The following is a 26,952-nucleotide window of genomic DNA, read 5'->3' as shown; positions in this document are numbered from 1 at the left end:
CTCGCTAAAACTCGAGAACGGCTGGACCGATTTGGCTAATTTTGGTCTTGAATTATTTGTGGGGGTCCAGAGAAGGTTTAAAAGGTGAATAAATATGAAAATATTCGGAATTTAAAAAAAAAATAACAATTTTGTTTTTTCCTTTAATGTGTCCCCCGTCATTCAGAAATTAAATTGAAAGAATAGTTTAAAATGAGTAACTAAATAGAATCTTTGTATCTGTCTAATTTTCTCAAGAGTTAAAAATACAAACTTAATTTTAGCTACCTATAGTTCATAGATTAACTACAGTTGATGATGATACTATGATGAATACAACGTTTGCTGGGTCAGCTAGTTTTGAATAAAAATATTTGAATTTGACTAAAAACTTAGATGGAGCGTTTTATCCAATGAAAGAATGGAACGTATATGTATAAGAAATTATACTTTACTTAGTCTGGCCATAAATACTGTTATATAATACTATACTGTACAGTTACAATTAAAAATAAACAAAATACTACATTTGAATTTAGAATCCGTCATTTTTATATGATTGTTCATTGAAAGTATTTTGCGATATTGGTTGAGAAAGAGAACCGAATCGCTGTGATTGCATTACACAAAGTAGGTAAGGAGCCAAATGCAATTTTTATATCTCTCCATACGCTTGGTATTAGTAACATGTTTGGGTACCGGGCTATTAATAGGTTCAGTGAGTCCTCCTCTGTGTCAGAAAATGATCTGGCCGTCCACGTAGTGCTGGTACGAAAAGGTGGTCAAAGCAAAAAGGGAAAGAATTCGATGAAATCCTTTCCGAAAGCAAAAGATTTTATCTCGGGGGGATTTAATCCGCTGGATTTTGATTAATGGTCAGTTTTAAAGAGTACGGTTTCCTCTAAACGCCATGGTAATTTGGAGTCCCTAAAACAATCCTTAGGTAGGTACGATAGTCAGTGAAGAATTTTCCCATGGAAAGAGTGAAATTGATAACTGGCCTGAACGTTTAAAGGACTGTATTGCAGCCAATGGAGACCACTTCGAATAAGCTTATTATGTTTTAAATTGTTTTACATTTATGTATTAAACTAACACACTGTAAAAGTAGTTAATGTTTTTTGCAATAATATTTTTTTTTGTTTCAGTATTTATGGGAAGAAAGTAAAAAAGTACACATATATAAGTATATTATTATACATTATAGTTCTGTGCGTGTTCCTTCAAAGGTGTTTGTTTTTTTGCAGTTGCGTCAGGTTTTATAGATATGACACTAGGGATAGCAAAAACCGTAATAGCATGTAATATGTGGAGTCCATTCGCTTCATCATTTTTAAATGACATTTTAATGCTTACGTCATTATCTCTTTGAAATGGATATTCGGTATTTATGCTTTTAGACGGCGCATTTTCTGTGAATAGTAACAGTGGCGTAACGTGCCTTGGCGGGGCCCTGTATAAAAATTTGCTTGGGGGCCCTTATGAAGGGTAAAGATTTATCACAAAAAAAAATGTTTGCATAAAATTAAAAGAAATATTTATTCATCATAATTACCTATCTGTCACTTTTCCATTTTTTTTCAAACAATTCAAATTAAATATACACTCTCCTTGCCTTTTTTTCGGCAAACTGATTTATTAATTCATTTATAGCTGATGATAAATTTAGTTTTTTTTTACTGTTGTCTTTTCTGAAATAAAAAAAGCAAAAATAAAAGAATCCTGAGCGGCACTGCATTGTAATGGGCAGGATGTATCACTTACCATCAGTTGAACTTTAACATTAAAATATTGTATACATAAATTAGGACTCGTATCAAGAACCGATTATGGTTTCTTTCATAAAACGCCTCTAGTTCAACGTAATGTTCAAAGATTTCGCTACATACATAAATATATAAATCAAATCAAATCAAAATCAGTTTATTCACGTAGGTCACGGAAATGACACTTATGAATGTCAAAAAAAAATTTTTTTTTTCTTATTGAATCTACCGCTACTTCGTAAAAGGTTGAGCTAATGAGAAGAAGTAGCAAGAAACTAATTGCCACTCTTTTATATCAAGATTTACATTTACAATATAATATGTAAAATGTAAAATGATGCAACAAACACACTCAAACGTCAAATAGTCTATGTCTTACACGAGTAAGTCAAAAAAGTAAATGTAAATTAATACAAAAGTTATTGAGTACAGTATTGATAGATATAGATGAAGCTAAATATAAAATTAGTATTAAAAGAAATTATTTTAACAACGCTACCATAATATCTCCTTAGAATTACCAAATTTTAAAAATTCACAATCTTATACGACTCTTATAAAAACTGCCTTTTTCGCCTGTCCAAAATCGTGGCATCTTGGATCTCCTAAAAGGGAAAGGCAATACAAAAAGGTTGTTTGTGGAAAACAGGAAGCTGGTTGCCATAATTCAACAACTTAAAGTACAATTTATTTGGACACTGCCAAAACTATATTTTATTTTAACTTAATATATTCCTATTATACATTTAATAATTATTGAAGTGTAAACTTCTTTAGCTGTGCTGGGCACTTTTTGGGGAGGAAAATCTTATGGGTTCGCGTTATCGACATGCTTATTGCTGGCGCACGCGATAATAAATACATACCTAAGTAAAAAATAAATATACATATATATAGTTACACACTTTTTGGATTGGGGAATCTCGTGAGTTCGCGTCACCGAAATACTTACAGCAGTATATCTGTAGCCATACATCTGTCGTATGGTGCAACATTAGTGCTGTGTATATCTTATAAGTGAAATTGAATGGATTTAGTGAAAAATTCAATGTGTATACACTATGTATTGTTGAAATATAATTGAAATTAATAATTTTATTGTTTTTAAACATTATAGAAAAGTTCTAAGTTTTCACTTTTATCGGCAGTCTCTGTAGAGAGTACAGTTGTAACTGTCAATTCTTTTTATTGCATGATACGCTCCATCTAAATGTTTCATAACATCTAAATATATACCATGGTGCTTTATATTATTGATATGACGGAGAAGGCGCCATCTGATGCGCAATTAATATATCTCTACTTTTAATGCGTATGTAATTATTTAAATATCATTATATGTAAATGTAATCTACGATGAAAATATAGCATGGTATATTTTCATCGTAGATAACGGTATGTATGCAATAGAGAAATAATTATGGGATAAAATCACATCTTTTATTTTAAATAATGCCAAGTTATGACTACTTAAATTTAAGGAAAATTGATTTATAAATTACTAGCTGACCCGAAAGACGTTGTTCTGTTAATAATAAAAAACACTCCTGCGAGTGGAATTTCGTAAAATCCGTTCTTGGCGAAAGGAATATTCCTACCAAATTTCAAGTCTCTACGGCTTATGGTTCCAGAGAAATCGTGATGAGTCAATATATAGGCGGAAATCTCGTATATCTTAATATATATAAATTACGTGACTCGTTGTTTGTCCGCGATGAACTCCTAAACTAATGAAAGAATTTTAATGGGGATTACTTCATGGAGTGCAGTTTAGTACAACTTGATAGATAGGATAGTTGTTATTTCGATTTGGGACCCATAATTATTTTTATTTTCAATATTTGTTTTGTATGGACATATTTTATATGGACATATAGATTATTACCTACTGTTTTATTAGAATTTTATATAAACTTTGTATGGCTTAGAAGTTTATAATACTTATTGGTTATGTTCAATTTTGTATAAAATAAAATGTTATGTACTAGATATATATTTGCATGACTTGTAGGTTTCTACCTACAAGTCATGAAAGACTTTTTTTTAAAGAAACTAAGTTTAATCAAAATAAGACCGATTACAAAACTGAACTTATTGAAATGCAAATAAAGATTATTATTCACCATCATCCTTTCCCTTTTTTATGAGAAAAAACCAAAAGCTCTTAGTCTGCAATTTTATTAAAATTTCTCATTGGTGGACAACTTCAATGGGATTAATTATATGTAAAAACTTTCCGAATTTTCAGCTTTTTCCTCATAAAATGTGGGTGGTAAATTATGTAGCTACATACATGTTCACAAGTAACCAACTCAATTATCTTAAATTACAAAATGCATGCGAATCTGTTGTTATAGCCTCCAGACAATAACTTATTTTTTTATAACTTTAATGTGACCTTTGTTGTTCCGCTTATGCCTCATATTATGATAATTTGGGGAAATTATTTACAATAATTGGTTAACTGTTTACTTAGTAGAGACTCTGTAAGTTAAACCTTAAGAAGGGAAGTACGTAATAACTTTAAGAGTAAATGTATACACTTTTATAATAAAGTCCCAGCCACTATTTAGGCATTATCTATAAATGAATTCAATATGTAAGTGATTGGACTAGATTATGATTATTTTTATAGCAATAACAATGACAGTACAATATTGTATATTTTATTAAAAAGAGCTCAAAAAAAAAGAATGCAAAAGAGTTTCTTGTGCCGCTTCTTCTCTCTCAAAGTGCCATTTGTATTCGAAGTGGTAGTAGTAGCTAATCGGACAGACGCTGTTTTATCAATAGAAAAAAATGATGTAAGTATATGAGAATAATGCAGTATAAGGCCATGGGAAATCTGTAATCTTATTTAATTTATTTAAAATCAAACACAAATGTATTTCTGACTGATCATACCCTTCAACTACCGTCCCTTGTCTGTAATAGGCAAGATGTTGCCGCGGAGGGTCGTTTCGCATCAAACAATTATATGGTGTAAAATGAGTAAAATTACTTATTTAAAATGATATCGATTAAAAATCTTATATGTGTAAACAGCTCTTACATTACGGCTTTAAAAATGCCAATGTTTTAAAGTATTAAAATGCCATCGCGGACTTTTCTGTAGTCTATATAAGATACACAATTCCATCATTCATTATTTTATTATATCTCAAAGGGTTTAGACTTTAACCCCTATGATGTTAAATTTTTGAAAAAAAAAAAATGTTTCACTTCGTGATTGTGGTTTCATATTCATTTAGTAATACTTAAATTACATTAAATAAGCCAAATGGCTTTGTTTTTTAAATATTGTAAGTAAATTGATAGATATTTTTATATATAATATAAGATTAATATCTAATTATAAGTAAATTTGATAGCAAGAACCCCGGATTGGGTAAAGGCCTCCTCCAAAGTTGCCCACGCGTCTCTATCCTGTGCTACGTCTATCCAGTTAGGGCCAGCTGTCCGTCTGAGGTCGTCTTCCCATCTGGTTAGTGGTCTCCCTTAACTCTCTTGCCTTTTTAATTAATACTTTAATATCATTGTCATAAAACCACATAGCTGATCATTTTTAATGAAAGACTTTTCGAAGACTTAGTTTGCATCGCGCCAAAGCTATTCAAACGGTACTGAAGTTCTTTAAAAGTTATACATTATTAATATTTAAATTCGTGTACTAAAAAGATTTTAATAATAATAATAGCGTATCATTATTCAACCTCAGATAAACGTCCTTTGGCGAACTAATGCTTCGACCCATGTTGCTGTAATTTGTATGCTAATTTCACATACAAATTTATGTCAATCATTTCTGCATAAAATTATCTGTCAATATTTTGACAGCTTGAGTGTTAGCTATCAGTCAGATTTGACAGTAATGACATGACGGCGTAAATTGTTAAAATTATTGAAAGCATGGCTTTTTGAAATTTACTTTTATACTTAAGAGGATTTCTATAACTACATGTAAATTGTTAGTTTTAATTTCCAAAATAAAACTTATTACTATGAAGAAAATACTTTTTTCTTGCAAAACTATATAATATGCTATAAACTTAGATAATTTATACGTGTAGATAGAGTCTCTTGCTGCTAGACAACCGATAAAAACAGGCCAGGTATATTAGTTTAGTGTGTGTGACAAGCTACGTCTTACACTCGCAATTTGTATGACACTTTGCGTGAATTTATCAAAATAGAGGTAAGTTCTAAACTCGATTTTCTTCGACGTTTTCACAGCTGTCAAAATAGCTAGACGTAAAAATGATCTTAGGTTCTAAACACTGAAGCAAGTTCTTTAATTTAAAATATTTAATCATGGTGAAAAAAAATCTGAATATGACTGACTTTATTATACTTTCTTACGTCGACTTTTGGATAAATATTTTGTAATAAAATTTACATCATTGCATAGGGAGTTTAATTTTCTAGACGTGGAATATTCGTTTTTTTTTATTGAATAGGAGGACAAACGAGCGTACGGTTCACCTGGTGTTAAGTGATCACCGCCGCCCACATTCTCTTGCAACACCAGAGGAATCACAAGAGCGTTACCGGCCTTTAAGGAAGGTGTACGCGCTTTTTTTGAAGGTACCCATGTCGTATCGTCCCGGAAACACCGCACAAGGAAGCTCATTCCGCAGCGTTGTAGTACGAGGAAGAAAGCTCCTTGAAAACCGCTCTGTGGAGGACCGCCACACATCCAGACGGTGGGGATGATATCCTGACTTGTGGCGTGTCGTGCGAAGGTGGAATTCGGCGGCAGGAATCAGGTTAAACAGCTCCTCGGAACACTCCCCGTGATAAATGCGGTAGAAGACACACAATGAAGTGACGTCTCTACGCAACGCCAAGTGATCGTTATTTAAAAAAAATATTCTACCACTTGTTGTTATACAAAAATTTTTGGACGGGATTGTAAAAATTTCTCAACCGTAAACAAAATTTTTTGTGATCCTTGCGTAGGTACCGCTTCAGTAGTTGTTCCAATTTTACCACACTATTCTTTTTTAAATTATCAGTTAGGAAATCTCTTCTAGGTTGCAAGTCCTAAGTCATCTTTTAAAATAGGTACGCGACATTGTTCTTGGTGCTATTTTCATCTCCTGAGATAAAATCTTTTGCTTTCGGACAGGATTTGATCACCTTTTTAGTACGAAGACTACGTTGACAGCCAGATCTTTTTCCATCATAGAGGAGGTCTCATCTATTAATAGCCCAGTACACTTACACTTTACGAATACCAAGCGTATGGAGAGTTTTTAAAATTGCATTTAGCTCCATACCTACTCAGTTCTCTTTATCATCCTACTCCATTTTAGTATCGCAAAATATTGTACATATTGGCGCCAAAATGAGAAAATTCAATGAACAATCATATAAAAATGACTGATTCCAAATTCAAATGTAATATTTTGTTTTTTAATTGTAGCAGTATTTATGGGCAGACATATGTAAAAAATGGCTCAATTTAACAATTTAATCATTAAAATTACAATTATAAATTAAAAAGACTCTATTATACTGAAATAGAAGTTGCTTTTGAAAAACGTTCTCCTGGAGCTCTAGATAAATTAAATTAAATGAAACTATTTCAAAAACATTTTCTCACAAGAAAACTTGTTTCATTTCGCTGCTCGTATTTAAGGGTTGTCACTTTTTTGTTATAACATCCATTTATTTAATTTTTAATTAATTTATTTTTAAGTGAATAACTATTTTCTGAACTGTTGCTTCTCAATAAATTCTTGATAATAATATTATGTGCATAGGCACATAACTGAATTTGCTAGAAACTGTAATTATTTTTATGAAAATTAGGAAAGAGACGAGCAGGATGTTCAGGTGATAGTAATAAATACGCCCTGCCCATTACAAGACGCTCAGCCTTCAGGATTCTTGAAAATCCCAAAAATTCTTAGCGGCTGGAGACATAAGATGTTAGCTAGCCGGCATCCTGTGCGAAGGAGCCACTGGTAAGTATAAAAATAAGCGAGATTTAAAAATTGCTTTGCCAAAGTAGTTTCACGTGTAATTTGTAGGCACTCAATTTTTATTGAAAAAATATATATATATAATCTATAGGAATAAAAAAATGGACTTATGAATAAGGGTTAATGTGCGTGTGTATATGTGTATATTCGTTAATAACGTCATTTATTACATTAATTATTGATTAACTTTGTTAATATTATTTCTATAATAATAGTTTATTAAATGTTTACATATGTAATAAATTTGACAACCCTATCAAATGCAACAACTTAAAAACCCACGAGACAAGTTTTTGCGTTTGAAGCCCTGACGCATGTGCTAACTTAATTATCAAGAGTGCGCTAGAACTTGAATCTGTTTGAACAACGTGCTTAGGCAACGTTAACGGTAATTACGAGAAATACAGCGCATAAGCAGTAACTTGTAGGCAACGTACCTACATGTACCGTACACTGCTCAACATACTCAATGTTGTGCCCCTCGTCAACAATAACATTGCCACGGGTAGAAGATATCGCTTAACATCTATGAATGAATAAATGAATGATTTATTTATTCAATAAATACAGATACAATAGGTCGAAATAATGTCTGATGAGCCTTATATACATGTTACATGTGTAACTGCTGTTTCAATATTACATTAATTTAAATTAAACAAAACAAGGAAACAAGTACTGATAAAAATGTCAATTTATACATAGACTTAATACAAACAAAGCATAAAGAAAGAAATAATTAAGGTGTCAACATAATAATAGTCCAAAACCAATTATTGTCAATAACTTTAAGATATCCTCAACCGTACGTTAGTTCTTAATTTAAGATAGGTTAAGATTATCACGTTATAACGTTATCATAATAGCATTTATTTAAAAGCAACTCATGAGATCTCCTTTTGAATAAATTAAAAGTACTGCTTTTATTTAAGCAAGACATCACTACTTCTGACTTAATTTAACATAGTTGAGCTCGCGAGAAGAACATATAAGAAACTCAACGGCCACTCTTTTCAATCAAATAGAGTATTTTACAATAGCTGTAATATATATACAAATTAGTTTGTAAGGTGCTGCATCCAATATATGTATAGTCATGTTTAAATAATATAAATTATTTCATAAAAAGTAATAAATAATTAACTGTATTAGTATAAACTATCGTATATCGAGCCTGAACTCATTGTTTGTGCAAGGATGCTTCATGAACATGATGGTCGTGATTACTGTGACAATTAGTAATGCATCCAACAAATACATTGATTTATTTATAACAGGCACCACAAGCATCACACGTTGACGAGTTGTAGTTCACGAAAAGTTGACATATTATACTTCACAAGAATATTAGTAATTTGTCTGCAAGACGCTAACATCATTCGGATTATTCATCTTGAGAATTTTTAAGATCATCAGCAAACATATGTATATAAGATTAACATTTGATAAAAATAATGGTAATATTGACATTTTTCACACAAATTATCTTGCCCCAAACTAGGAATAGCCTGTAAAATGGGTTGCAAGGCAACGATATATTTAACACGATATACATGCTTAAACATACGCCAATTCATATTAAAACCCTTGACTCTTCGTGTCAGGTTTCGTCATGCTCGCTTAAAGGTCACTGCTTGTGGCGGTGACGTGGGACGGGTCGTTCCCTTCCCTAAAATATTGGCCCATGTGTCATGCCCGTTACTTGTGGTGGCAGGATGAATCTGTTACTAGAAACTCTGCTTCGTATATTTAAAATTATTATATATGTTATAATCGCAACTAAAATTATCGCAAAATAACTTTATTTATTTATTTACGGTATGTGTAAATTGATGTATCCACTGTACCCAATAACTCTTGTTTTTACGTATTCATTTACATTTATTTTTTTGACTTACTCATGTAAGGCATTGAGTTTTCGACGTTTTTTTTTTAAACTTTTTCTTAAATTTCCAAAAATAACAAATAAAAACTTGAAGTAATAGGAACTCTGTAACCATAGAGCACTTGTTGAGTAGCAAGATATTTTTATTGTTTACATTAATTATTCTAACATAAGTAACATCGATTAAACGTTTATGTTCGATTATGGATTATTTTTAATTGTATATTTTGCACAACACATAAAAAATATTAATTGTATTTAAATCGAAAAAATTATAATAACCGATGATAGGAAATCCCTCCGTTGGACATATTTTTATTGCGGCTATGATTTCTACAGTCAAAAATGGCATAATAAGGCATATTTTATTAAAAGATAATTGTGCTTCACTTGACATCAAATGACTGGTCTCACTTGAGCCTTGAGTAGGTACATTTGTACTCAATAGTGGCGACAGGGTAAGGCAAACATGCCACTTCCACTAGTTTTCTCTGTTCCGTGTTTGCACCTACCGGGATTCGAACTCGGGAACTCTACCTCAGTGTGCAATGCTGCTAACCGCTGAGATATCATATATCATGTAGATATATAATATCATTTTGCAATGTAAAAAGCATTCTTAAATTACTATAGCACAAAAACTTCTAATAAATTATAAGATATCGAGCCGATAGCGCGTTGATGTCTTTTACAAGACGAAAGTGTTCGTTACTGATACCAATCCCCGCATTCGATAGAAAACGAGATAAGAATATCGCACTTATCTCACTTATAGACAGGGATGGCACGATACAGCTGTCAGATAGACCTGGAATCACTTAGCGGTGCGTTTTCTTTATATCCTGTTTTTAGATATACTGGAATTTGTCCGTCCAATCTTCCCATATTTGATATAAATTCTAAGTGCTTGAAAATGGTCGTAAGAATGGACTTCGAATATATTTACTAGCGTATAAACGGTCTGTTGCCAATGAGTGATCAATTTGATTTGTCAATGTGTGCGTCAACTAGTAGCCTAGTTTTCCTCATGTCAAGCGTGGCTGACTGTTTACGACATGTGAATCAAAATTGGTTACAGTTGCTATAGTTCACTTTTCTATTCTATCTTGCTGTTTCTCCGTTAGATACGATCCTGTTTCTTGCGCTCTTTGTTCGTCTTTACGCTAGTAAATTGTAAGTCTATGGTCGTGAGCATTTTTAGTTAATTGACTGATTAATCTTTATAAATATATTTTTCCACTTATGTATTGATTCATCACGATATCCTTGGAACCATAAGGCGTAGAGACTTGAAATTTGGTAGGAACATTCATTTAGCCGGGTAGGGGTCAGCTAAGAACTTTATAAAATTCCACCCGCAAGAGTTATTTTCATTATGAACAGAACGGCGTCTGTCGGGTCAAATTTAAGGTACACCTTATCCTTAACTTTATTTCTACAACTCTATCTGCCATTGACAAAAGCGGGTTACAAGTACTAACATCAACTATTATTTATTGTTTATTTATCTAAGCAAACTTTACAGCATTTGTATTTTACAAATTAATACTTTAAATTATAATGAAATTATAACGCTACTAATAATATTCTTTATTATTTTTTATTTATTTATTATTGATTATTTAAATAAAAGAAGAAGAAGTCCTGAATAATATGTGCTTGTGATACATAATTAATAAATAAGTATGCATATAGTATATTATATGAGTGTGTGATGTTGAATGTTGATGATGAATTTAATAAATATTACAAAAAGTTACTTTAATATACACTAAAATGTAATATTTTACTAAAGGAATGCCCATACGCCCATACCTAGGTTTTTCTAATGCGTGAAAATGAAAAAAATAAAGTAAGTATTTGCTTAATTTTTGCCATCATCAGCATCAATGATTTGAAAAACTGTTTGAATTTAAAATAAAAAATCTCCTTTATTTTCTTTTTGTTTTACGGGCTTGTTATTTTAATTACCGTAAAAGCCTTACAGTTGATAGAAAATTAAAATATTAACATTACTTATAATTTACATAAAGATGTTAAAACTACAATAATGATAACATCAAGAACACCTTTACCTCGCATTTCGAGGAACCTCAATATTTTGACCTCAATTAAAAACAATAAATTATTTATAGCACCAAGCGTAGTTCCTTTAACGACGGAACTGTGGTGCAACAAGGTTGCCTTTGTTACAATAAATTGTACAGAATAAATACTCTTTGAAAATTCTTCATTTAAGTAATAAAAAAAATATTTATCATATCTCTAAGCGATTAAATTAGCTTTAAACATTATTTATATCAAAAAAGAATAAAAATAACTTATTTTTAAATCTATCTCTTAACATACCTAGTCTTCCCATAAATACTGAAAGAAAGAAAAATAAATTTTCTATTGCAAATACCTTTTATTACTTTTACAGTGTATTAGTATAATACATAAATATAAAACAATTTAAAATATAAAAAGCTTTTTCGAAGTGGTCTCCATTGGCTGCAATATAGTCCTTTAAACGTTGAGGATCAATACATGCACGCACTCTTTCCATGGGAAAATTCCTCACTGACAAACGTACGGATTGTTTTAGGGACACCAAATTATCAAGGCGTTTAGAGCAAGCCGTACTCTCTAAAACTGACCATAAATCATAATACAGCGAATTAAGATCTAGAACTAGACGACGGCCAGTCTTCAGCTCTGAAAAAGTCCGAAACGTTCGTTTCCATCCAAGACTGCGTAGACCGAGCCTTAGGCGGCGCCGAGTCTTGCTGGAAGGAATATTCTTCGTTATTGAACATGGTGTTGTTAAGGAGTTTCACTATCTTTTCAAGAATGGTATCTTGATACGCTTGTGCCGATGTTTTGATACCTTTTTAAGAAAAATATGGCTCAGTCACTCCTTCATAGCTAATACCCCGCCAAACCATCACTGAAGTCGGATAGTGCCCACATTGCACTCCGTCGACTAATCAGGAAGCTTTGAGCATAAATACGGTTATTTTGTTTGTTAAAATGTTGCTCAATTGTAAAAATTTTCTCATCCGTAAACAAAATTTTTTTGTGCGTACCGCTTCAGCAGTTATTTCGGTTTACCGCCCTATTCTTTTTTAAATTACCAGTTAAGAAATTGCCAGTACGTCTCTTATAGGCTGCCAGTTCTAAGTCATCTTTTAAAATACGCGACATGGTTCTAGGTGCCTATCTTCATCACCCGAGAAAAAATCTATTGCTTTCGGACAGGACTTCTTCGAATTAATTCCTTTACTGCTTTTAACAACTTTTTCGTACGAACACTACGTGGACGGTCAGATATTTTTCTGTCACAAACAGCGGAGGTCTCATTTTACCTATTAATAGCTCGGTACACAAACATTTTACTAATACCAAGCGTATGGAGAGTTTTAAAAATTTCATTTGACTCCATACCTACTTTGTGTAATGCAATCACAGCGATTCAGTTCAATTCAAGTCTTTTCAGTAGTGTCAAGATGCCCCGCACACAAGCATCTCATAGTTGCCATAGTAAAAAAGCAGCGGAGACCAATTCTTAATCTAAGTATCGTACACTATAATATTTTTTTAGAACTGCTAATTATATCAATTCAGAGAAAAAAAATTCAGAGTGAATTTTCGGTATTCCAAGTCAATTCAGGTCTTAAGTTACTATTTTTGTTGGAATGTTGTCTGTACATTCGTAAAAACTTGAATGTATTACATGTGTAAGACTTTTATAGAACTCGTGTCATTTATTCATATTGTAAACCTTCTCAAGGTCTCGAACAGCATTTATAAGAATGTAAAAACACTCAACAGCAGGAAGTTGAGTCAGTGAGTCAAGTGACCGTACGACAACCAAACATAACATAGTTTATTTTGTACTTTTTTACTTGACGGTTTTTCTCGAGTAAAAGGTTATTGTTATTAGCTTTGTAGCTCTTCGGTATTAAGTACTCTTTAGTTCAAAAGGAATAGGTCACTATGTATGCTCTCGGTTGTTGGTGGTGGGGTTTTTTACACGGTTTTGAATTATTATTATTATTAGCTTCACTTCTGTATGTATGTTTGTGTGTAACCAAATCATATTTGCGCGATTTTGACCCACTTTAAACGGCCTGATTTCGCTGAATCTTCATAGATTTATCGAGGACCGATAACAATACATTAATTTGATAAAATTATTCCATTTCTCAATTTGCAAAATAAGATTTTTGTTAATTTATATAATATTTATCTATCGTCTATAAGGCAGGAATTGATATTCATTTTAAATTTCAACCATTATCTATAACCGATTTATCTGTTATTAGAAAATTTTCGAATACCAAAGAGATTTTTTAATTTAACAATCCAAATAATAGGTTATAAAAACTAAAAATACACGCTTTTATAAATAAACAAAATCGGTTTTCTATATAAAACGTTTTTTAGTTTTTTTTACTACTATTTATTTTTTCATACTCATACTTTCTAATCTAACACCAGAGGAATCACAAGAGCATTGCCGACCCTAAAAAGGTACCACTTTGGTACGTGGACGTAACGTGGAGTCAACGGTTCAACCTATAGAGCCACTGACGCTTCAATGTAATTGAATTTACTAGTTGGAGGCTTGTTTGCACAGGATGATGGCTAAGTAGGAACGGTACATATTTCTGCCATGAAGCAGTATGTACAAACATTATTGTTTCGGCTTTGTAAGGCGCCGTACGTAGCTAGTGATATTAGTTGGCTTAACACTAATATCACTAGCTACGTACGGACCTCAGAATTTTGGCTTTTCCAAGCATCATGAGCGGTACCGCATTGTAAGGGCACATCATTTACAATAATGTGAAAGTCTTGATCGTCTCGTTACTGTTTTTGATATTATTAATCTATTTTTGAGATCATCATGGTCTGTAGAGCGTGTCACAAAGGAGCCTACATAGACTAATGAGACTAAATCTTATGTCTCAAAGTGACGGACGCAATTGTGATGCCGCTCGGAGTTTTGGTGGGAATCTAGAATCTAGAGTAGCATTTTAATGGGCAGAGCGTTCCATATGATCCCGCGAAAATGCTCGTCTCGTCACTACTTCTGATAAAAATTAAGACAGTTCGATTTACATAAGGATCATCATAGTCTATAAGAGCGTGTCACAGAGGAAGAAGCTTGTATAGACTAAAATTTATGTTTTTTTTTTATGTAAATTAGGGACGAGACGAGCAGGACGTTCAGTTGATGGTATTGAAACGCCTAGCCCATTAAATACAGTGCCCATCAGGATTCTTGAGAGACCCAAAACTTCGGATATATGTGACATAAGATATTAAGTCTCAGTCGCCCAGCTACGGCGCCCTTCAGACCGAAACACAGTAATCCTTACACATTACTGCTTCACGGCAAAAATAGGCGCGTTGTGGTACACTTTATCTAGCCGGTATCCTGTGCAAAGGAGCCTCCCACTGGTATGTATGTATCAAAGTGGGTGCAATTGTGATTACTACACTAATTTTAGGTTTGAATCAAGAATACCAATGCATAGTAATGGGCAGTGAATAGAGAAGAAAGGAAGGGAGAGTCTTGCTTATGACGCAACAAATTCTCCTTGTATTATTTTGTGCATTCGTTTCACGATAATTTCATTAATGTAATATTGTTAGCAAATCAGTGGATATGATATACAATTTATTTGACGATTCAACAGTGTATTTCTAAAAATAACATGAATTAAGATTGTTTGACTTCGAATTTATATAGCCATGGCTTCCATTTACTGATTTATTAAATAAATTTGGATACTTGTCAGATGTAATATACTACTGTTTGTTATGTGGTCTGTCAGGTACGAGAAAGACCGGCGACGCTCCTGTAATTTAGCTGGTGTTGCCAGAGGGGTGATCACTTATCATCAATTTGTTCTATTAAAAAAAAAAGAACAATGTTACGATAAAAGGTACCGCGCGGTGTCTGAGGCCTTATAAGGACTCAATTCTCCGTGTACATAAAAACACTTCAATTAATTCGTTTGTTGCGTGTTCCCATTATTAACAGCAGTTAAATGTAATCGAATGAAGAATAAAACACTATTACTTTAAGCGCAGGCGCTCACATGGCGTGTTATTTCTGGAATGGAAGAGTAAAAGTGAGAGTGTACAGAAATCTTTAAAATTACACTTACTTTATCCCATAAATAACAATTTTTTTACGAGAAGGGAGGACAAACGAGAGAACACCTGGTGTTAAGTGATCACCGTCGCCTACATTTTCTTGCAACACCAGAGTAATCACAGGAGCGTTGCCGGCCTTTTAGGAAGGTGTACGCGCTTTTATCAAAATTTAGGTTTCCCCAAACAAGACAACGATATACTTAATATACTTAATTAAATATACATTACTACAAATGAAAATCCAAGACTGTTACTCAAATTTTCATCACATAAATGTTTGCACCTATCGGGATTCGAATCTGGGACCTCTAGATTAGTAGGTAGGGTCACTCAACACTGGGCTATATGGGTCGTCAAAATGATTCGTTCTTAAATATTGTAAGGTCTAGAAGGTTTGGGAACTGCTTACTGTCACAATCAGTAAATGTATCCAAGAAATCATTAAGTATAACAGGTCGACCTGGCACCACAAGCAGCACCCGTTCACGAGTTGAGGCATGGACCAGCCATCGTTCCCTTCGCACATATTTGAGGGAAGGAGACGACCCGGCACATGACGCTGCCATGCCGCAAGTAATACTATTTAGTGAGCATGAAGAACCATGTTATAACAACAATCACTCTAGATAAAAAAAATTACTCTTGCCTTGCATCGGGATACATCTTTCATTTCGATATTTCCAATATCTTTCTACGTATTTAAATATTTACCACTGATAATTTTGAATTTCAGACCACATATTTTATTTTGGTGTTCTATTTTAACATTAGCCTGAACTCAAATAATTTCCATGTCCAGATAGATATCGTCTCATAAGATTTGCAGTATGCGATCAGTCTTATACTATAAAATAAAAAAAGAACTCACCACATTTCAAGCTAACTAGACGTTTGTATTAAGAACATCCTTTCCCGCCGACCTTGCCTGTCACAGATAAAAAATAATGTATTACAAAGGAGGTTTATACAACAATTTAAATAGAGCAAAAAGTATTGCAGTATCCCCGCAGGGAGTTGCTTTATAAAACAGCAGTTCTTATAAAATCTATAATAGTCTCATACTAACTTTATTGTATTCTGATCAGGTTTAAAAATGGTCCAGGTTTATATTAACATATTAAATTAGGATACCAAAGCAGGAAGAAATATATTCTAAATAATCAAATCTTATAACTATATTTACAATACTATGACTACATAAAATTAAAACTATCATCACGTGGAAGCGTACTAAGAATACTTGCAGCATTTCCGTGTTGGATAGCTAGGCTGATCCGTTGTCCGAAATAGCTGCCAGCGCTTGGGTTTCCAGTAGACTTATTCAGGCGTGAAGATAGTATTTTGAACATTCTCCGCGCCTCTGGGCCCCACGGGCCAAGTGTTTCGATTTGGTGTCGAGACACTTGGCACGTGGCTCGGCACAAATATGTATGAGTCACTGAGACCAACATATTTGCGAAGCTTGCTGTCTTCGGCAGTTGAAGCAGCAGCCCCAGCACCAACTGACGTCACTTGGACATGAGAAGGAGCCAGAGTGTCGACGCAAGTCGTGTCCCATACCAGCGCCCTATCCCGTGCCCAAACCACCATCGTCATTCCATCAGGACACTTGCCATCGCGGCGGGTAATACTATTTGCTTTAAAATTGCTTTATTTATTAGTATAAAAGTTTATGTGGTTAAATACAGTATTAATTTATTGTACTATCATACACGAAAATGAAAATTTTATAGTACATAAAAAAATACACACAAATAAACATTTCCGAACTATTCCAATTATTTTACATTAAAAAGCTTATCTCTCAGAAAAATCAACTTTTTTCCATAATTTCAACGACTATCTTACGAATTTTCTATCAGGTCACGTGTCCTGACGCGAGTTTTACATTTTATACCCATCCCAAGAGAAGTGCTCAACGCCGCTAAAGAAGTTTTCACTTTAAAAACATATTCTAATAATTTCTACAAAATTTAAACGTGACCGATGTTTTTACTTCAGATTCTAAGAATCGAATATCAATGATGTATCATTGTTGTATTCTGATTTTACCCCGCGTATTGTCTCGAACACAACTAGAATCATAATTAGTGAGTCAGTACTCAGAAGTGAACACTGCGTAATGCGTTTCCTGCGTGCGTATTTATGAGACATTCGTGTTATGATGAAGGGTGGAGTAATTTTAAGCATTTTTATAAAATAAACGACTATATATGTAAATTATTAAAACACCGACTGCTAATAATCAATATCAATCTAATAAATTAATACATTTATTTATACAGAAATAAAAAAATATCTACTAGAACGATGAACCTAAAACTAAAATCCTTAAAAAATATAATACAATAACTGAAATATGTTATTAAAAGGAGTTCCTTTAGGCAAGGTTCCGAAGATACTGGCAGCGTTCCTCCTTTGAATAGCTTGACCAATTCTTTGTCCGAGGTAGCTGCCAGCTCTTCTGTCTCCTGTGATGTCGACTAAGCTTTTTGCAATTTCCTTGAAAAGCCTTATAGGGATAGGACCCCACGGAACAAGGGTGTCAACACCAAATGGGACAAAATCATATTCTGAGACCCCTATATATATTTATTTAATTGTCAAGGCTTACCAACTACACTGGCCTTCAAAGTAAGTATCACACTTTTAAAATTGGGATAACGTTTTAAGTTCACAAGATATACTTTCGAAATAAAAAGGACTCCAAAGAGAATTTAATTTTGTACATAAAAACTTTATAGTCGGTAACCTTCTTTTAAGAATTGGCCGAAAAAAAACTTCAAAAACAAAACTATTCCTTTTTCAAAGTGGACGTTTCCGAATTACAACTTTACCATTCACATTTTTCTTTCTGTTTTAAATTTTTTTCAATATCGATGGGTTTTGTTAAAAATTTATGCTAAAAAGCACATAACATTTATTTATCATGCCTCTTTCAGTTGAAGAATGTGCTAGGATCATGCCTTTTCTGGAACTAGGCATCAGTATGCGTCGCACTGCAAGAATGGTGGGTGTGACGGTACGAACGGTTCAGAAGGTAAAGCTTTGAAAGTACGAAGAGACTGGACAACATCTGAGGAGACCGAGTAATGGCAGACCCAGGTGTACCAGTGCCCGAGAAGATCGTTATATTATTTCCACTGTGTTAAGAAATGGCCACCAAAATGCAGTTGAAGTCCAGCAACAGCTACTTCAGACTCGGAGGGACTACATTAGTGACAGTACAGTGAGAAGAAGACTTGCTGAAGCAAATTTGAAACCCCGAAGACCAGCGAGTGGCCCAAAACTCGAGAGACAGCATCGAGTAGCGAGACTGCGATACGCCCGTGAACACATGCAGTGGGATGAAGAAGAATTGTCAAGAATTTTGTTTGCAGATGAGTCTCGATTCTCCCTTTACACTTCTGATGGAAGGCGAAGTGTTTACAGGTGACCTGGTGAGCGATACCTTCAAGCCTCCATCTCCAAAGAGTCCAATACGGTGGAGGCAGTGTACATGTATGGGCTGACATATCTTCAGAAGGTCGCACAGAGCTAGTAGCCATAGAAAATGGCACCCTCACTGAGCAAAGATATGCTCAAGAGATTCTCAATGAGTATGCAGGGCCGTATTTAGCAATTATGGGTGATGGTCGATGCTGATGCATGATAATGCCCGGCCACACACGGCTCATATCGTACAAGAGTATATTCAGGAGGTCGGTATCAGCGTGATGGCTTGGCTATCAAGAAGTCCTGATCTCAACCCGATTGAACACGCCTGGGATGAGCTTGGGAGGCTAGTCAGAAATCGCAGACCACCACCTACTACCCTAAGGGCACTAAAGCAGGCCCTGGTAGAAGAATGGGAGAATAATCCCCAACATCGGCTCCGAAACCTAGTGTTCAGTATGGCAAACCGGCTCGAAGCTGTAATCAGAGCTCGAGGAGGCAATACCAGTTATTAAAAATTAAATAACATGTAATACATTTTAGTTGAATTTTTTTACACTAAACTAAAAATGTCTATTTTCATTGTTTTATCTTTTTTAAGTTAAAAATGTTACTAATGTATAATTTTAGTTTCTAAGAATTAAAGCCTATAAAATTTGCAACAAAACGTTTTTAATCTTAAATCTCTACCTTCTATAGTTAAGAAAAAAAAAAATTGTAAAGTGTGATACTTACTTACTAAAAAAATAATGCTACCTAGGTAACACTGAAAGTGTTAAGAAAATGAAAAACGGCTTAATATAGAAAGTTGCCAATACTTTTACTGTTTTTCGAAGTAATCTGCGTTCCTCTCTCCATATCGTCGCATTCAGCAGTGGGCCCATTCTTCCTTAGGGGTCTATTCTATGGCATTTTCGGCACGAGGCCAGGACTGTATGGCGGATGACTCATTTTCTCGACAACGGCCATAGTCAAATATTCAACAGCCCGTTTTGCGGAGTGCGCTGAATATTGTCGTGGTGAAGGAGGATCCTGCTTCGAGGGCGCTGCTGTCGAATTTTTTCCAAGACAACAGACAAACAGCGATTGAAATACCAGTCTGCAGTAGCTGTCCTTCCATCTTCTAGCACAACTGTCGCGAAATGACCTTTCCGACCAAAGAATGAGGCAATCATCTTTTTTCCTTGACTTCTTCCTTTCTTTACCTTAGTTGGCCGATCCTCGAAAGGAAACATCCATTGAGCTGATTGCCTTTTGGTTTCGAGTTCGTAGCAATATGTCCAGCTTTCATCACCTGTGACAATGTCAAAAACAGCATTTGAGTCACCGCCCTTGAACTTATCCAAAATTTGCGACACCAGTCCATGCGAAGGTGTTTCTGGTCGTCGGTTAAAGTATGGTGAATCCATCTGGTACAAAGCTTCCTGACGCCTACATGTTCGTGTAATATTTTTTGAACTTGACTCATACTAATGCCTAGGTTTGCCCGTATCTGCTGATAGGTCACTCTCTTATCTCCCTCTATCATGCGTCACACAGCACTGATGTTATCTTCAGTAGTCGCTGTTAATGGATGACTCTCACGTGGAACATCATTGAGTTTGCTAGATAGTCCACGCTTAAACTCGTTAAACCAATTGTAAATAGTGGCACGAGATGGTGCTTCATTAAGAAATGCTAATCGCAAACGAAAGTCATAATAAATCATTGACCGAAAATTTTCTCGCGTTAGGTTCATTTTCGTGTGTAACAAGAGTTTTAGATTTGCCGCCAATTCACAAAAACAAATTACACATGAATGCATATACTACATCAGTTTACCAAAGAGTTCTAAAATAGAAATTCAAAAACAGTTTTTACTAGCAATGTTTCTAACTGGCCAGTTCTAAACATTTTCAGTGTTACCCACGTAAAAACAAATCATAAAAATAATAAATTTACTACTTATTACTTACTAATCTATGTTTAAGCTTTTTAATTTTTTTAATGACAAGGACACCTGTTTTTTATATAAGTTGAAATATAATAGTATATAAGATACGTTAACCAGTGGGAGGCTCCTTAGCACAGGAAGCCGGCTAGATTATAGGTACCACAACGGCGCCTATTTCTGCCATGAAGCAGTAATGTGTAAACAACTATGAAGTAGTGAAATTACTGGGCAAATGAGACTTAACATCTTATGTCTCAAGGTGACGAGCGCAGTTGTAGTGCCGCTCAGAATTTATGGGTTTTTCAAGAATCCTGAGTGGCACTGCATTGTAATGGGCAGGGTGTATCAATTACCATTAGCTGAATGTCCTGCTCGTCTCGTCCCTTATTTTCATAAAAAAAAACGTATTCTGCATACTTTTGACATTTGGTTGAGATGATAATGACAACATAATAATTTAATAGGGCATACATAACCTTTATTTAAGTGGTAGAAATATTTTAGATTTGATAGAACAATATTGGTAACTTCGTTCTAGATTGTTCAACATTGACGCGTGGCTTCGATTCAGTTAACGTTCTAGGGAAATAATAGGAGAATATCAATCTAGAGCTTGCATATGATCGGACTTAACGTCACCAATTTTGAAATGACGTGAATAACACCGCAGAACATATCATGATTATAATCAGTTTTTTTTATGGAAAAGGAGGACAAATACGCTTAAGGATCACCTGGTGTTAAGTGATCACCGCCGCCCACATTCTCTTGCAACACCAGTGGAATGACAGGAGTGTTGCCAGCCTACAAGGAAGGTGTACGCGCTTTTTTTGTAGGTACCAATGTCGTATCGTCCCGGATACGCCGCACAAGGAAGCTCATTCCACAGCTTTTTTACGTGGAATAAAGTTCCTTGAAAACCACACTGTGGAGGAACATACATCCAGATGGGGGGGATGATTTCCTAATTTGAAGCGTGTCGTGCGAAGGTGGAAACAGCTCTTCGGAACACTCCCCGTGATGAACGCGTTAGAAGACACACAATGAAGCGATGTCTCTACGTAACGCCAAGTGATCCAGCCGCTCACAGAGCACTGGGTCCCCGACAATTCGAGTTGCTCTGCACTTGCTCTTGCACGCGGTCAAATGGATCGAGCTGATAGTGGGTAGATTATGGGTACCACAACAGCGCCGATTTCTGCCGTGAAGCAGTAATGTGTAAACATTACTGTGTTTCGGTCTGAAGGGCGCCATAGCTAGTGAAATTACTGGGAAAATCAGACTTAACATCTTGTGTCTCAAGGTGACGAGCGCAATTGTAGTGCCGCTCAGAATTTATGGGCTTCTCAAGAATCCTGTGCCACACTGCATTGTAATGGGCAGGAAAAATTACCATCAGCTGAACGTTCTGCACGTCTTAAAAAAAATTACCTGAGAGTTGAATAAGTCATACCAAGATTTAGGTCATGGCATCTCTCAGACGGTTAGCTCAATTAGTAAAAGTGCTCGGACGAAACCCAAGGTGCACAGCTTCGAGTCCCTCATAATTTTGGCACAAATTATATTAGTGTATCATGATTTAATGACATGTTTAATTTCTCATTCAAAACATTGTCTATCAGTAGGCGTTCAGGTGTAATTTTGCTCCTGTCACTGTGATTTAAATACAAAGGAACACGGCAGCATTGCTCGCGGGTACGTGCTGGTATTGTTACGATAACGGACAACTTTTTTGCCTTCATAACAGGTTCACAATCATAAACAATTTTTACTGATATAGATTAGTAGATAATTACCTCGCACAATAGCACAATAGGATTTGAAAGTCACTTTTGGTACATGGCTATAGCTGTTATTAAACGCATTCACTTGACATAGTTGTTCATATATTATGGTAGATTATGGTGATTTACGGTACGCAGACGTAGTCGCTAACTATGGACTTAGTCAGAAAGCTCATGTTCGCTCAGAGGGCAATGGAGAGGGCTATGCTCGGAGTTTCCGTGCGAGATCGAATCAGAAATGAGAAGATCCGTAGGAGAACCAAAGTCATTGACATAGCCCAAATGATTGCGAAACTGAAGTGTGTGCAGTGGGCAGGGCACATAGCTCGATGGACAAATGGCCGTTGGGGCAGTAAAGTCCTCGAATGGCGACCACGTACCGGAAGACGCAGTTTAGGTAGGCCTCCCACAAGACCGAGGATGAGGGCAGCGCAGCACCGATCGTCGTGGATATCTTTGGGGTAGGCCTTTGTCCAGCAGGGGACGTCTTCCGGCTGATGGTGATGATGTGATGATAAAACTAGGAATACCTGTACTATGGGTACAAGACAACGATAATATATTTAATACAATATACTTACATAAGCATACATAAATACTTATAAACATTCATGTCTGCTATAGTGTATATCTAAACGGTCGTTTAGCGACAATGTTTTAGTTATAACTGTGAATTACAAATTCTTACAGATAATATTTACTTTGTTCCAGTAACGAGACGACGATGTGACGAAGTTTTTCGTCAACACGATATCTGCCATCTTGTTTCGTAAAGCGATACTTCAATTCGGGTAAGACACTTAAGTAAATCTTTTATCTATCGGCCTTACAAATAAACTTGGTATAAAGTTATAACTGAGAATAAACCAAGAGTATGCAAAATGTTGACTATATCGCTAACAACACTATCAATACTGCTAATTATGAATTATTCCGAATGTCAAACAGCCTTGCAAATAAACGCGGGTAATGTTATACGTCCGAATAAACCAATCATAAGCAAAATGTCTATTTGTAAGGAAGAAATAAGAGATTTCCACCTATATATTGACTCATCACGATATCTCTGGAACCATAAGGCGTAGAGACTTGAAATTTGGTACGAATATTCATTTCGTCGAGTTGAGGTCAACTAAGATTTTACGAAATGCCACCCGCAATAGTTTTTTTTTATTATGAAAAGAGCAACGTCTGTCAGGTCAACTAGTATTCTATATATAGACGACCTGTATAGCCGAGTGGTTAGCGATCCTACCTACTAAGCTAGAGGTCCCGGGTTCGAATCCCGGTAGGTGCAAGCATTTATATGATGAATATGGATGTTTGTTTCCGAGTCATGGATGTTTAAATGTAGTTATGTATGTTTATATGTATTTATGTATGTTTAAGTAAGTGTATTGTATTAAATATATCGTTGTCTTGCAACCCATAACACAAGCTATAGCTTGATTATATATAATATGCTTAATTTGGGGCAAGATAATTTGTGTAAAAAGTGTGTCAATATTATTATTATTATTATATATTAATGTTTTTTTTGATGGAAAAGGATGACAAACGAGCTTACAGTTCACCTAATGTTAAGTAAGTGATCACTCTCGCAACACCAGAGGAATCACAGGAGCTTTGAAAAAAAAATCAGTTCTTAAGAAAAAGTTGTATACAAAAAGGTACAATAAAATATCTGAATATCTGCATATAAATAACCCTTGGGGCTGAGTCTGCCTCAGATTGATAAATGTAATTATAGTAATATTTTTTTTATAAAAGTAACAAAAAGCAAATGATAACTATGTGCAAAAAAGTGGGAGAAAAAAGATAAATTGAAACTTTAATTTAGTAATTATTATTATTAATTATACAAAGACGTGTGGGTAAAGGTTATCGATACATTATAATTGCTTACTATATCATGTTTATATATAAAAATGAATTGCTGTTCGTTAGTCTCGCTAAAACTCGGGAACGGCTGGTCCGATTTTGCTAATTTTGGTCTTAAATTATTTGTGGAAGTCCAGAGAAGGTTTAAAAGGTGAATAAATATGAAAATGCTCGGAATTAAATAAAAACAACAATTTTGTTTTTCATTTGACGTGTACCTCGTGGTTCAGAAAACAATTAAGCAAGTTATTTTACTTTTTGTGGTCGGTTCTTCTGAAGTAGTTTTTTTTTATATTTATTATGTACACAACAAGGTCTGTCGGGTCAGCTAGTAATGAATATAAATTAATTATTGTATAAACCTAGCTATTCAGGTTTTTAGTAAAATGTACATAAATACCTACAATTGTTAATTACCTACTTGAAAGAATCGTAACAGGTATTTACCTAATGCACTTATTTTTCGTTTTCACAAAATAAATGACTGTATTTATATGCATTTAATATGCATTGAATTAATTTTAACTGGGGTTTATAAAACAAATTTAAAGTGAACTTTAGTTGATGTTTAGTTGTATATAAAAGGTTCATAAAGAATAAATAAAATAAGATTTAATAAAATGACAACTGACATGGGCTGTCAATTATTGTCATTACAACAATATCTCTATGGCAGAGCGTTACGTTTTTTACAACAACTTATTTTGTAACCAATTTTAATATTTTCTTTTTTTTGATTCCCATAACCTACTATCTCAATATTTTTTCTATAAACACCGAATACACTTATAATTATAATTTATATCAACTTGTACGATGCTTCGATTTTGAAATTGTGTGGATCCATTTCTGCCATGCTCCTTAGCAAAATTTTAAAAAGTATTTCGTTTCATAATTTTTTTTAGTTAGTCAATACTGGCTAGTGTTTTAGATAGGCATAATAATTATTAATAACATTTTTAGTTGTTCTTCTATCATAAGAATGCGTTTGGGTCATGTTTGCACTCCTGTTCATCTTAATAGATTAGGCATTGTTCTACTGACATGTGTGAATGTGAATCCGATAAATGTGATCTAGATCACATTTTCTTTTCATGTTCTCTATACGACCGCTCCTCATTCCTGAATGATCTAATATCTCTTAATGTTCATTTTCCTACCTGTATATCCTGTCTTATTATGTATCCATGTAAATTTTATAAAATATTATCATATTTCATTCTTCAGAACCATATTAAAGTTTAAATATTTGTTGTGTAAGTAGCAAGTATATATGTATATTTATGAAATTTTTATTATCCGTTTCAATCCTCTTTCTACTTATCTGATCCTTTCCCGTGTTCCGTATCCTTTTTTTAACTTAGTTTAATTTACGTTATTGGCAAAAAGTAAACGCTATTGCCAAAATAAAAAAAAACATATTCAGTTAGCTTATACTGTGAAGAATAAATATATCTCTAGCTAGCTAAATACAACTACCCATTGAAGGTATTAGAATAAAACACGGGCCACGTTAATTGTTTTTAATTACGAGCGTTTGCTGAGGTATGCTGACATGTTGAATATAATTATGAAGCCAGTCGCCTCCGAGATAGCGACGTTAAAGTTATTATTGTCACGTTGTTAAGATGCGTGCGGCACCATTTAAAGATTTACTCGCAGTTGTGTTTGTGCTCAAGCATAAGAGAGTAGAATTGCGTCGCTGGCATATCGACGATTACACATTTAAATAAAACACTTTGAAAGGATTAAAATGCGTGTAATTGCAACTGTGTTTTTACATTAGATTATTGCGTAAAAGTTATATTTTTATTTTAGCTAACCCGACGTTTCAAGACCTTTCTAGATCTCGTTTTCAGACTAAGGTCGGGTTAACTAAAATAAAAATGTAACTTTTACACAAAAATCTAATGTAAAAACACAGTTACAATTACAAGAGTTCTAATCCTTTGAAAATGTTTTATTTAAATAGTAACAGTACTTTAACTTCATACTAGAGTGTCCGAATCCACGCACGCACACATATACATCATTTACACAGCCGTTGAGCAATCTTGGGAATTCAAAACTATTGTGTGCCACGCCGAGACCAGACGTTTTCTGAATTAAATTAGCTGCGCCGCCCTACCCGCATCGTTAATTTGCAGTTACA

At 34.3% G+C, this 26,952-nt stretch overlaps 1 protein-coding gene across 4 annotated transcripts in view; it reads left to right on the top strand.

Moving 5' to 3' along the window:
- LOC126964639 (titin) overlaps positions 1 to 26,952 on the top strand; it is a 124,086-nt gene that overhangs the window by 55,056 nt on the left and 42,078 nt on the right. For all 4 annotated transcript variants that reach the window (XM_050807871.1, XM_050807872.1, XM_050807873.1 and 1 more), the window contains one exon: positions 23,631 to 23,710. The gene's annotated coding sequence lies outside the window, so the exon portion shown is untranslated. The remainder of the gene's footprint in view (positions 1 to 23,630; positions 23,711 to 26,952) is intronic.

The sequence above is a fragment of the Leptidea sinapis genome, chromosome 5, assembly GCF_905404315.1.
Source record: "Leptidea sinapis chromosome 5, ilLepSina1.1, whole genome shotgun sequence".
NCBI lineage: Eukaryota > Metazoa > Arthropoda > Insecta > Lepidoptera > Pieridae > Leptidea > Leptidea sinapis.
Note: the sequence above shows the minus strand (reverse complement) of the source record. Positions and strands in the feature narration are given on the sequence as shown.